Genomic DNA, 8,829 nt, shown 5'->3' on the forward strand with positions numbered 1-8,829 from the left:
TAGCTACCCTCCTTTTTTTTACTAGTTACCCCAATATCTATTTACAAAGGATTATTACAGACCAGGATTGAGTAAATTACATAAATGAAATGTAAACTGATACTATAGAGAGCCTGAAGCAAGCCCAAAGTAAACCTGGGAGTACCAGGCCTTCAATGTAGTTACAAGTGCTAAGAATATTATAGCCAATAAGTGTCCAAGTGTGTCCGATTTCCCTAAGGACCTCAAGGATCCCGGGCAGTGCTCACACCAAGACCTTTCTCAAATAGGGATTGGTTATGTGCAGTGTGGAAGAGCCAGCCCTGATATGCCAGAGTTCAGAGAGATCTCAAGGATCCCTAAGTAGTACATATACTAGAGGGGCAGAACTTAATAATCTAAGAGTAAGTGAGAGTGCTTGACAGAGTTTTGAGAGGCTTAGTGAAAAACAATGTGGAGATGACTTTTAGGAGTGAAAAAGAAGATTTTCTAAAATATACCAGTTTTTAAGGAGATGCTAAGAGTGAAAACCAGTTTTAGAAGAATACTAAGAACAAATTTTGAAATCAGTTCTGAAGAGAGCAAATTCAATAAACAGCCAATCAATTACAGAATACTCAGATTCACAGGCACTTCGCAAGCAGGTTTGCACACATGGGTGAAAGGGATTGGGAACATATTGGAATCACATTGAGGGTACATGAACATGGTACATGGGAACAACAAATGCATGTAACACTTAGGCACTTCATAGCCTTAACAAATTAACCAAGATAATAGGCAATTAAGACATGGAGCAAGGATATAGTAGACATAATCAGACACACAAGTAAGGTCAATCACATGCATTAAGTAACCAACATGATCACATAGTTAAGGGATTAAACAAAAATCAACAAACAGGCTGGTCAAGTATCAGATAACCAGGTGAAGTGTAGACATACTAGTTATACATTGAACAGGACAAAATTTAGACCTTCTAAGCAAAGAAGTAAACAAGGAGACAAGTTGAATTCATAATCAATGAACTAGTGCAGGAATGAAACACATAGAGTTTGGGTTTCAAAATTTAACCAGAGACATACTAGTTGAAGAAAAGAGTGCAGAATATAAAGCAGGTGTAGTTCTAATATCTAGTCTTGGCTTTCAGCCGGCTAGATCAAGAGTTATCACAAGTAGCAGAGAAAGAAAGAGAGTTTTGAGTGTGAGTGTGTATTCTTTGAACTTGTGTTCGTGTCTTAAGAAGTTAAATAAGAGAGTTTATATAGTAGTTCAAGAGTAGAGCAAACAAGGTAAAGGAATCAATAGTCAGCAATTAAGGGATCTTAGAATCAATCACACAAAGAGGTTCAACACAGTCTTCCCCTTAATTAAGGGCAATTAGCCAACGGTAATGACCGGAACTAATTAAGGCAAGAGGTTCAAATTAGACTAAATAAAGGATTAAAGAATCAAAGGTCTAATTAAGGAAAGGATTTCAAATCAAACCAATTAAAGAACTTCAACATAAAATAATCAGGGGTTTAATTAAGGAAAGAATCATGTAAAGAATCAGTAAATATACAGCTATCAAATAAGGCAAGAACGACTAATTAAGGTCGTAATCATAAAAACAGTCATGACTTAGGAGTACAGATTCTTAGCAGAGCAAATCAATCAACCAGATTAACAACAATTCTGGAAAGAATATGTCGATTCCCATGAATAAAGTAGACTAAGTAAAACTTTATAAACACAGAGAAGTTAACCAAAAAATTGATTCAAAAACCCTAATAGAGATTAGTCAGGGCAAAAATCATAGAGCAATGTATTTGACAAAGGAAAATTGTGTAGGTCAAAGTTACAAAGTGAATCAATACAACTGGTAACATTGAAAAACTCAAAATCGAAGCAAAAAATCAGAAAATCAGAGTTTCACATATATCGACTAGGGTTTGAGCAACTTTTGCGTAAATGTCAAGAACACTAAAGGATAATCGATTAAATATTTAAAAATCAGAAAGACCTTGAGAAAATGACTTATAATGAACCCTAGTTTAGGGAAAAATAGGAAAATCAGTTGAAACCGAAAAATTTCAAGGAAATCATGTAAGAGTTGCTCGATTCGTCTCTGATCTATACACAGTTGAGAAGATTAGAGATAATAAATTAGGGGTTTTTAGAAAGTATAACAGAGATGAGAACATAGGCTAGAAAATCATGGATTCATAGCAAAATAAGAAAGGTTTCTTACTCATGGTCGACCAAACGGCCTGAAACAGGCGAAGAAATCAAAGGTGCAAACTAGACCGCCTAGGTCCCTTGAGATCTTCTCAAGGATCTAGGAAACTAATGAACCATAGCAAGTAGGAGGCTAGAATAGGCTTGAGACGACGAAGAAACATCATCGAATGGTGGTGTGAGCCGTTGACGACGCATGAGGATTAGGGTTCAGATAGGGAGCATTTGAGAGAGAAGGGAATGAAGGGCGGTAAAGCATAGTGGGAAAATGAAATAGGTTAGAGGGGGGTCGTTTGGAATTAAAATGGTAAGAAAAAATATGGGCCGTTGAGCTCAGAGATCAACAACCAGGATTAGGTTTAATTTAATTTGGACTTAGGGTGAATTGGGTTAGGGACCTGGGTTGTTATTTAGGTCCGAAAAATTAGAGACATTAAAAGGCTATTTGTTAAATACACAAATAATTGAATAAAAATTATTTTATAAAATAATTAACAATGAGAATAAATAATTTTCATGCATAGAAGTGATCAAGATAAAAATATAATGGACCGATTTATGGTAAAATTAGGCAGTGATGTGTACGTGGGCTATAATAGCAAAATCAATGCAATTGTAACCCAAAGGTGTAAATCTGGCCATTTGTGAAATAATTGGAACTTAATATGGCTATAAATAGCATAATTAAATCAATAAAATGTTATAGAGCCATTTATGAAATAATTTTATAATCATTTATATAAATAAAATACTAGAATAAATTAATTTAAAAATATAGAAACCGTTTTGGAAAATATAGGCCAAACCGTGATCTTTAAGCTGCCTACATATCCCTGGTTTTACAGGAATCAGGCCATGTGTAGTTCTGGACCCACCGGTGAACGAAGCCGATGGAGTTGTTGTAGGAATGGTAGCCAATTTCGGCAACGACTCTTTTATGGAGAGTAGTGTCAGAGATTATGGGTCTAGAGTGTATCGGATGTATTATAGATCAGATAGCTGGATATCACGAGGTAAGATGGGTAGCTGATGAGAATCGATTATGAATGGCGAAATGAAAATGGTATGAACGAAAACCGGAGCGAATGGTTGCTCCCGTTTGAAAAACAGTTACCTCCGAGATCACCTACAAACTCAAAATACAATACATGCAAGTACGCAGATTACTGTGAGAATTTAAACATGATGCAAATTTCCTTTGGACCATGAAAGATTGCCTTTGGACGGTGCGGATGATGTCCTTAGACCATGATGTCCTGGGCCATGGATTGTTCACTGAGGGATTCACCGGCCATGAAATGATGTTCTCGGGCCATGAAGATGGTGCCTTCGAACCATGATGCCTTTGAATAGTGATATGGAAATTTGAGAGATCCTCAGGCCATGACATATTGTCTTCCGGCTATGAGGATGATGCCTTTAGACAATGACGCCTTCGGACAAGTTGGCGATATTTCAGCCCATGAGATGCACTAATATGATGTTAACAAGGCAAGGCTTAGTCTTGTGAAATGGAGGGTAGAGCTTAGCCCAAAAGAAAAGCAAATAGGTAGTACTAGAGAGACATCGCTTAATCTCGGCGAAAGAATGTAAATTTGAGGTAGAGCTTAGCCTCATACAGATATGGAGGCAGGGCTTAGCCTCATGCAGATGTGGAGGTAGAGCTTCACCTCATACAAGATGTGGGACATGGCTTAGCCTTATGCAGATATAGAGGCAGGTCTTAGCCTCATGCAAGATTGGAGACAGAGCTTAGTCTCATGCAAAGAGTAGGCAGTGCTTAGCCTTATACAGGATGCAGGACAAGGCTTAGTCCCATGCAAATGGAAGGAAAAGCTTAGCCTTATGCAAATATGGAGGTAGGGCTTAACCTCATGCAAGATGGAGACAAAGCTTAGTCTCATACAAGATGTGGGACAGGGCTTAGTCCCATGCAAATGGAAGGCATAGCTTAGCCTTATGCAAATATGGAGGCAGGGCTTAGCCTCATGCAGGATGCGGGATAGGGCTTAGTCCCATGAAAATGGGAGGCATAGCTTAGCTTTATGAAAATATGGAGGTAGGGCTTAGCCTTATGCAAGATTCAGGACAGGGCTTAGTCCCATGCAAGTGGAAGGCAGAGCTTAGCCTTATGCAAATATGGAGGCAACTATTTAGCCTCATGCAAGGTTCGGGACAGGGCTTAGTCCCATGCAAAGAACGAATAGCAAATAAGAGTAGAATATTTCTTAGCTAGAGATATGTTCAGTGTTTGGTGGCCCGTTTGATAGTGATTTTGCTTTGTGTATATATACTTGCGAATGCTGCTGCTACGTCAGATGTGCTTGCGCTCAAAGAAAAATTGTAAGTTTCGTAAGGGGAGATTGGTTTGTGCCTTTGTCTGCTGGCCTTGCTTCTCCGTTTTGGATGCCTTGTTTGAGTTTCCCTGGGTAACATCTAGTTGTTACGGAAATAGAGTTTTCAAAAATGTGTAATCATTGATAAAAATAGAGTTATTTTAGAAACATGGTGAAATATGAAATGATTTGAGATGAACTAGTGACTGTAACACATTCTAGAGACAACACAACTTTCTCGTGTTAGAATTTTGAGGGTCCTCCTCAAAATTCTGCCCCGGTTTGGTAGATGATCCTTCAGCCGTTTGCGATCAATGAACTTGTTGAACCTTCTTCAGAATTTTGAGAACCCTTCTCAAAATTTTACCCCAGTTTCTTAACCAATTTCTGACTTTCTGGCATGTAATGGCGTTGGCTGGACTTGCTTTGGAATTTTGAGGGTCGTCCTCAAAATTCTGCCCCAGTTTCTGATTCTAGGGGAAATGGAAATTTTATAATGATATGACCGAACCCACAGGGCTACCTACGTATTCCCTCTTAAATGGGAATCAGGTCAGGCGTAGTTCAATTACATCAGATGAAGAAATGTAAATAGTCTAAACATAGTATCTCTTGACTGCGTCTGAAATTGATTGGTTTTAGCCAGATTTCTCCGTCCATTTCTGCAACTGTCCTGGTGCAAACTGTCTTGGTTTAACCCTTTTATTGAAAGCTCTAGACATTCTGTTCTAATAAAGCTGACTGTGACATACTGCGTTCATTCTTTTTCCATCTATAAGGGCCAATTGCTCATAGCAGCTCCTTATCCATTCTACATTGCTGAGTTCGGCTTCCTGTATGATCTTTAAAGAAGAAACCTCTACTTCGGCTGGGATGACATCTTCGGTACCATAAACCAGCATGTAGGGAGTTGCCCCGATTGATGTACGAACTGTAGTGCGGTATCCCAACAAAGTGAAGGGTAGCTTCTCATGCCATTGTTTGTGGTTTTCTACCATCTTCCTTAGTATCTTCTTGATGTTTTGTTGGCGGCTTCTACGACTCTATTCATCTAAGGTCTGTACACTGTGGAGTTCTTATGCTTTATTTTGAAAGTTTCACATATGGCTTTCATCAGATCACTGTTGAGATTGGTGGCATTATTAGTGACAATGGACTTGGGAACTCCGAATCGGCAATGATACGATCCTTGACAAAGTCTGCTACGACTTTCTTGGTTACAGCTTTGTAGGATGCAACCTCTACCCTATTTGTGAAGTAGTCAATGGCCATTAGATTAAACCTGTGCCCGTTTGAAGTAGTAGGCTCGATCGGACCGATGACACCCATTCCCCAGGCGGCGAATGGCCAAGGTGAGCTAGTTGCATTGAGCTCATTTGGTGAAACTTTTATCATATTAGCATACACTTGACATTGGTAGCATTTTTGGACATACTAGATGCAATCTGTCTCCATAGTCGTCCAAAAGTAACCAGCCTTGAGTATCTTCTTGGCCAAGAAAAAACCATTCATATGCGGGCCACAGGTCCCGACATGTATCTCCTCAAGTAGCTTAGAAGCTTCTTTTGCGTTGACACATCTTAGCAATCCCAAATCAGGAGTTCTTCTGTACAAGTTTCCCCCGCTGTGGAAGAATTGATTGGACAATCTCTGGAGTGTGCATATTTTAGTATGGTTCGCATGCTCCGGGTATTCTCCTTTCACCAAATACTCCTTGATGTCATGGAACCAAAGTTTTCTATCCGTCTCTTCCTCGACATGAGCACAGTAAGCCGGTTGATTATGGATTCTCACTAGGATGGGATCAATGAAATTCTTATCTGGGTGTTGTATCATGGATGACAAGGTGGCCAAAACATCGGCAAACTCATTTTGAATTTTGGGAACATGCCAAAATCTATCTTTGTGAACTTGTTTCTCAATTCCTGTACGCGGTGGAGATATGGAAATATCTTGGAATTTTTGGTGGCCCACTCTCGTTGTACCTGGTGCACAAGCTAATCTAAATCACCGATTACCATCAACTCATGAATATTCATGTCAATTTCCATGTTGAGTCCTAGTATGCAGGCTTCATACTCTGACATATTGTTGGTGCAGGGAAATCTGAGTTTAGCAGACACCGGATAATGCTGGCCAGTTTCCGATACCAAAACTGCTCCAATGCCCTCTCCTATGAAATTTGTAGCTCTATCAAAGAACATCCTCCAACCGTCGTACGCTTCAGTAATGTCTTCTCCCACGAATGACACTTACTTCATTCGGAAAATACATTTTCAAGGGCTCGTATTCTCCTCCTACTGGATTTTCAGTAAGATGGTCTGCCAATGCTTGTCCTTTGACCGCCTTTTGAGTTATATAGTCGATATCGAACTCACTTAACAGTATTTGCCACTTGGATAACTTTCCAGTCGACATGAGTTTCTGAAATATGTACTTCAGAGGGCCCATCCTGGATATGAGGTATGTGGTATAGGCACAGAAGTAATGTCTTAATTTCTGGGCCGTCCAGGTCAAAACACAGCAAGTGCGTTCCAGCAGAGAGTATCGTGCTTCATAAGGTATGAATTTCTTACTCAGGTAGTATATGGCTTGCTCCTTTCCCCCTGTCTCGTCATGTTGTCCTAGAACACATTCGAAGGCTCCATCTAAATACAGACAGATAGAGTAGCAAAGGTCGACCTGGCTCTGGCGGTACTAAGACTGGTGGTGTGTGTGAGCACGTGATTTTTGCCCTATATGAATTACTCCCAGAAATTCAAAACAAAATAATTTCTTTCGGTGTTTGCAATTTTGTGGATTTTCGTGGCATTTTATGTTAAACGTTTGCATTTGTCTGTACATATTTATTTTATTTAATTAACGAAAAATACAAAAATATGTTGCATTTGCATTTAGGATTTAATTCTATATTTTAGGATTAATTATCAAATTAGTTTGTTTTATACAAATGGAAAAAATTACAAAAAATATAGTTTATTTTGCATTTTTAATTTTAGTCTCGAATTTTGGAGGTTTTCTTTAATTTGGAAATTTAATTAGTTATGGTAATTATTATTTAGAGTTAGTTAACTTAATTTGATAGGATAATTTGATTAGGAATTAATTTAGGTTTTATGTTTAATTTTTAATCTCAATTTAAGAAAAAATAAAAAATGAAATGAAAAGGAAAAGGGAATAAGAACAAATTTAGTTCTGGACCAAATTTAACCCAAGCCCAAATCCCCTACACCAGACACCCGTCCAAAATACCCTTTACCCAGCCCAAACCCGCATCCAACCCGGTCCAATTTCCCCTCCTCTTCAAATGAAACCGTCCAGTCTTGAATCCATCTGAACCATCGAGATTAATCTAATCCAACGGTGGGGAAGTGGGGTGGGGTTTATTATTTAACTGTCTGAATCTCGCACCCCCCGTCTCACCTCTTTCATTCCCTCTCTCAGAAACCCCCCGTTAGCCCCGCCCTAAACCACCGCCTGCCGCCCGCCGGAAATCGCCCACGACGGCCAGCCACCAAACACCCCAAAACTCACACAAAATCTCCCTCTCCCCTTCCTCATCATGAATCCACCATCAGCTCCCTTCAAATCCCACCGGAATCCCTCAAAACTCCGAAACCCTAGCTGCCACCCTTGTTTTCTCCGGTGGCGGTGCCGGCTCCGATCCTCACCAAAATTACACACCGGGACCTCCACGAACCCCTCTTCCCAAATCCCGGGTCAGTTTCCCTCGAATGTTGCCTGATCTTCTCGAATATTAGATCAGAAAGTGAAACCTAAAATCCCAAGATTTCCGAATCAAGATTCCATTAAAGATTTTAGGTCCCTTTTGACTTTACTCGCGTGTTTTTGATAAAGAGCACACGATTAATCTCAAACTGAGCCGAAATTTGAAGACTTGAAGATTCGTCACCATTCTTTACTGGTTCGAGTTGTTTTTAGGTATTTTGTTCTTTTTTACCTTTCGTTATTTAACTTATATTTTTTTGCTCTCTTCTTACCTCCTTCTACTCTGTCTTTTAGTTTTGTTATTTTGATTTCTCATTTTGTTATTTCTTCATACTGCCTATGTCTGCATGTTAGATTCAAGTTGTGTTTGATTATTAGTTGGGTCTTGTCTTCAAGTACATATAGTTTGAATTTTTATTCTTGTTTTGGGCTCAATTTTGTTCCGAGTCATTTAGGTTTCTGAACCTGAACGTTTGGGTTTTTGGGTTTTCTTCACATTAATTGGGTTCATAAAGATTAAATAGCCCAGGAAGGATTTGAATTGGGTCTAGTTCAGACCCATTCA

Source organism: Nicotiana sylvestris, chromosome 9 (assembly GCF_000393655.2).
Source record: "Nicotiana sylvestris chromosome 9, ASM39365v2, whole genome shotgun sequence".
Lineage (NCBI taxonomy): Eukaryota > Viridiplantae > Streptophyta > Magnoliopsida > Solanales > Solanaceae > Nicotiana > Nicotiana sylvestris.